Source organism: Urtica dioica, chromosome 4 (assembly GCF_054948205.1).
Source record: "Urtica dioica subsp. dioica isolate 48M chromosome 4, U.dioica_male_clone48M_v1_H2, whole genome shotgun sequence".
Taxonomy (NCBI): domain Eukaryota; kingdom Viridiplantae; phylum Streptophyta; class Magnoliopsida; order Rosales; family Urticaceae; genus Urtica; species Urtica dioica.
In genome coordinates this window covers 1,989,400-1,995,399 of record NC_142759.1, presented here as the reverse complement: position 1 = coordinate 1,995,399, position 6,000 = coordinate 1,989,400, and positions in this window count along the sequence as shown.

Sequence of the window (6,000 nt, the reverse complement as noted above, 5' to 3'; positions counted from 1 at the left end):
GAAGCAAAAGATCGTCCCTTTGACTGTAATATTAACACGTGTCAAATTTTAGAAAGGGCTGGGCATGGGAAGAGTATGTAGATTGACAAAGGCCGAGACACGAGAAGAGGACCGAACCTAACAAAAAGACCGTACCAGTTCCCAAGAGAGAGAGAGAGAGAGACTAGAGAGGGAAAGTTTTGTGTTTGTGTGTTGTCGTTGCATGCGCTTTGTTTGTATCCGTTGTCTTGCTTCACAAGTTAGGACTTTACGTGGCTTGAAGCCTCGGAGATCGTGTACATTTAAAAACGACGTCCTATAGAAATCTTTATCATTTATATGGTGTCGTTTTTTAAAACGGAATAAAACCATCCCTCTATTGTCACGGCGGGTATAAAACCAGCCGAATTAGTCTTTAACATTTATAAAATTATATTACATGTAATTAGGATTTGTGCAACCACCTTCTAGGGTCTTAGTTTGGATTTTTTGTCGTTGATTACAAAAATAAGCATCTAACAATAATTATGAAAATAATTCAAAAAATTGACACAAAAAGAAAAAAAAAAGTGAAATACTAGTTTACCGCAACAAACATAGCAATTTTGTCTCAGCTAGCTTGAGGAACATGAAATCTGGACCGTTGGAGATTTATCCAACGGTCTAAATTATTATTTAAAAATAAAAATATCTACTACATCCCATAACTAAAGAATGCCTTGTGAGTTATAGAAGATATTTTTGCACCCATGTAAAGTAGAAACTTTCATTTTCAATCACCGCGAAAGTTAAAGTTCAGTGGAAGCGCATACTAAGAGCATCTTTAATGGTTTCTTGCTTAACAATTGTAGGGATTTGCTTGTAAATATCAAAAATGTTTAGCTAGTTGCTTAACCATTGTTTTGCATATTGGCTATTGATTTAGCTAAGCAAATCTAAGCAAATTAGCTAATTTAAGCTAGTTGCTTAACTATTTAGCTCTAGAAAAATCTATGTGACAAAAATACTATTTAGCTAAGCAATACATTTAGCTAAACCATTAAAGATGCTCTAATAGGCGAACTCAGTATTTACGTTTAGTCTTAGTAATGATGTCCATGATTAAGTATGATAGACGAGTAGATACAAAATAAATGAAAAAATTATATAGTAATTAATGAAAGAGTAATTCAAAATATTGTTTGTATTTTTATAACTTTGATGAAAAATACATACGAATGGAAGCAGTTAAATATCAAGTTTTTTGGTGGCCCGACGTACGAATAACAGATGCAAATTTGGTAATCGAATTTAAAAATATTTTAAATTACAATTTGTGTAGGGCATAATTTGCTTCTTTTTTTTTTTTTTAATGAAGAGCATAAGTTGTTGCGCTAGTATATAATCACCGGTCAACGACAAAGATTCAAATATCGTTATCGATACCGTACCGAAATTTATCAAAAATTTATCGAAGTATCACCTAAACAAAAGAGTAAACTACTATACCGATGAGTTTATCGTTATCGAATAGATAAATCGGTGAATATCGAATTTATCGAATAGTTTTTTCAGTGAACAAACAATTAAAAAAAATGTTTTCGTATATAAGATAAAAATGCAAATATACAATATCTTCATTATATGACAAAAGAATGTTAGTCTTCACAATTGTAATGACTTAAGAAAAGTCTCGCATGAGTAACAAAATAGAATTGGGAGAAATCAAATAAGCTATATAATCAAATCATTAGTCAAGGACTAAACGGTCAATCAGATAGCCGTTTTCTTGTAAATTCAACGAAAGGTGCAAATCATCGATAACAAAAATTAGATGGGCCAAGACCAATTTTTTGGCCCATATTTAACATATTATAATCCACAATTCTCCTTACCACAATCCTATAAATGAATAGAAAAAAGATAAGTAAGTTCTATAAAATATATATCCTCAGAGTTAATGAACCGAGATATTCCTAGCTTAGAGATAGAGAGAGATATCAAAATGCAATATATAAAGAAAATCTACGACAGTAGATTTTGATTAAAATTCAACTTTACTCTAAAATATTTTCTGGATTTAGAAACTATTGACCAACTGAACCAAATTTTAAAACAACTTGTCTTCCACGAGACAAATCTTAAGAGCATATTATGATAAAATATGAAATTGAGACTCGGACAAAAATTTAAATGAAATAAAAAAAAATTGTCTAACAATGTGTGATTGTGCGTATAAGGGTCAACGCAAAACGTTATATATGTATTTATGATATTAAATTAATTATGACAACATGTTGGGGATTGAAGTGATTAAGAGTAATTTCTAATTAAATAGGCTCATAATCTACCAGGGGTGCGATACAACAAGGGCAACAATCATTAACTTTATCATATGTTTCATGATCTTATTATGTTAACTTGTCGGCCTAATTATCATATGTGCCGAATTAATAATATGATAAGTCGTAATATATAGTATTTTTGTGTTCCACAGTTCCACTTTAGACTGCGTTTCTGCTGGCATTTCTATTTAGAAAAATAAAGCATTAGTATTAGTGGTGCCATTTAATCAAAATCATTCACATCTAGTTTGCAAGAGCTGGGGCAATTATAAGCTCAAATCTCATACGGCTTCGCAAGAAATGTGAGGCAAAATACAAAAAGTAATGTATTTATTTAATCACCTCTCGAAGTATATGCGTGTCTATTATCTACTACATGTTTTTCATAAATTATGAAATAATTAAGATATTGTATTGCTAAAATACGTATTTAAAAGAATTATAAGCTTGAAGCATACAATTTTTTTTTGTTGAAAATTTCATAAACATTTTGAAGATGTTCAAAACTACTAAATAAACAAATTTAAGGGTAAAAATATAACTATTCAGCAAATTTAGAGACAAATGGTGAGAAAAAAATAAACATTTGAAATCATACTCTACATTATACACACGACACCTCAACTGAATTTATTTCATTATCCCCCAAATCTTTTCGGATTCTTTTTTTTTTTTTAATTTTATGAATCGTTTAATTTATCATCAAGTTGGGGCAACTATGGCAGATATATCTCAACACAATTAATGTGAAAACAAGTCTTTAATTTTTTTCAAGAGTTGGGTTATCTAATTATAACTTCTTTTTTTTTTTGTTATTTTTAAGAAAAGCAGCTGGCTTTAATACTGCTCACTGCGAGCAAGGACCAAATCAGTCAAGAGAGCATCGGATTATCTAATTCTTTCTAACCTGCCTTTATTCAGGCAAACGATTATAAGAATTTTTTTTTTTTTTTTTTTGAGGAAATAAGAAATGGTTTTTAATTATAGACGTGACCAATAAATAATTGTGACCATCTAAACATACTTGGCGTATCTCGTTATACATTCCATGCATTGGAATGAAGCAAAGGAAGATATTCTTGAAGTGCATGCCATGATAATAAAACCGAAGGCCTAAGCCATGTAGCTTAGTAGTATAACTCAAACCATATGTAGCAAAACAAATAGCCGAACGAATTTGTATAATTGGTATCAACTTTTTATTTTTCCTTGATAACGAATTTTTCAAATGGCATGTTAAATATAATTTATATGCTTTACTACCGTGATGAATAATTTTCAATTATATGCTTAATATTTTTACAACATAGGTTATTGAGTAATAATATTTAGATTTCAGAAAACAGTAATTTCTTTTTTTATATGAAAAAAATAAGTAATTCATATACTATATAGTTTACAGTCAAATTATTTTAATATCATATATAATACTACAAAAAATTAGAAAAATGGAATCTTTCTGCTACAATAACAGTCTAATAGCTAACCGGCAAGTACGTGCTTTAATCTTCATTTTTAAACCTCATGCCGAGTCATGCGCAATTAATAAGTCTACAATAGTAAGAATAACGAAAAGTTCCTTCAACACATGTATTAATTCCTTTTGCATATAATTTGTAATCAACGAAAACTTTCTTGTCATTAGCTATTGGAAGCTAGCTAGTAATAAATCAGACAAATTATGACAAATCAACTACCAGATATATGCTGAAAGTCTTTCAATGATAAATTTATAAAAGAGTGATAGTTGAATTTTTACGTGTGGTTTATGATTACCTGTCATTTTATTTATAATTCACAGTTCAATCCTTGAGGCATTTAGAGAATTTTAATATTCATAATTCTATTTCACTTTCTCCCACATTTTTTTTTCATGGGTAAAGATAGTTTTTAGTAACTTTTCAACGTTATTGCATTTTTTAAATTGTTTTGTATCATAAAATCCAGAATTTGAGTTGCTTTTTTAATATTTTGTTGTAAAAAAAAAGCATCCTATTTTCCTGCTCGACATTGTAGCCGGTAATTTGCACCTAGTTGCATAAAAACACAGCATCTGATATGCGCAAAGAAGCATTGAAGTTAGTAAGAGAAAAAAATTATTTTCTCGTCTAACGTACACATAGACGTCTAATATTTGACAAATTAGCTTATAAACTTGATTTCATGTCCTATCAATATATTTTATAAAATTTTCTTTATATTTATTGTAGGTGGTTGACAATTCTCCACCCTTAAACTAATTTCTATGTGGCATTTAGACTAAATTATAACAATAACATATATTAGGTTTCTATTTAAAATTTGTTTTTGCAATATAAGTACAGAGTCTCACATCTTATTGCTATAACTAAATTAAATCAGTAAAAAAAGGAGAAAAACAAGCCTCCGTTTGTACAAGTAGTGGATCACAAAATGCACTTTGCACAAATAGATTCCTCAAAACCTTGGTGAGAGTATTTAAAATATCGCTAATTTTTCAAAGGGAAAATAACACATTTATACCATGTGTTTTAGTGAAATGTCGAGTTTAACCCTCGGTTTTCAAAAATGTCGAGTTCATACCCTCTGTTTAACTAAAATGACGAAATTATACCCCATGTTTAACTAAAATGATGAAATTATACCTTGAAATAGACAACAGTGTCACGGATATTCTTTTTATTGACTTTTCATTGACGTTGACTATAATATGTATATATAAACACCAATTATCTTTATTCATTCGCGCCATATATGTAATTTATTTAAAAACTAAAAAATAAACAACAGTCTCTTAATCGTGAAGAACACAGAAAGAGGCAAATGGGTAAACATCGATAGTTGATAGTCATCAAAATCGCATATTCGAACAGAGAATTCAGAATTTAGAGTTACAATTCGAACACAGAATGAAGTCATTTATTAGGAGGTATGCGTTTTATTATTTAATTTCAATTTAAGGCTATTTTTATTTCAAAATTGAGAATTTGGAAGTTAGGGCACTGATTTAGATTTGATTTGGTTTTTCTTATATAAGAGTTAATATCAATGAAAGGGAGATTTGTGACACTGTTATTCATTTCAGGGTATAATTTCGTCATTTTAGTTAAACAGAGGGTATGAACTCGACATTTTTGAAAACCGAGGGTTAAACTCGACATTTCACTAAAACACAGGGTATAAATGTGATATTTTCCCTTTTTCAAATGTAGTATACAATAATACAAACATGGTCTTGGAAAACCTTCGTGCAAAACCTTACATATATAGAAAGATTTGCATGGCGCTTTTCCAAAACCGCCGTATAAAGTAACGTAAATATATATACAAAAAGATTGTATGGTTTATCGCAACATATTTGAAACATATAGAGATTGTTTGGTTTGTGATTCCAAATTTATTTTCTGTTTTATAATTTTAAATTTTAGAAAACATTTTTAGAAAACATGTTTTGTTATATTACTTAGAAAACAAATTTAGAATCATGTTTCTTTTTCTTTGAAATTTGTTTAGAAAACAAAAAATAATGAAAATGTGTTTTCTATTTTATCTCTCTTATATTTTAAATTAAACTCTAAAACAATTGAATGTAAAACATAACCAAATAACATTTTCAAATATTCTGAAACGTAATTCTAAATCTGTTTTTTAAATTTAAAATTAGAATCAGAAAACAAAATTAAAAAAAAATAAATAAATTTAGAATACTGAATCAAAC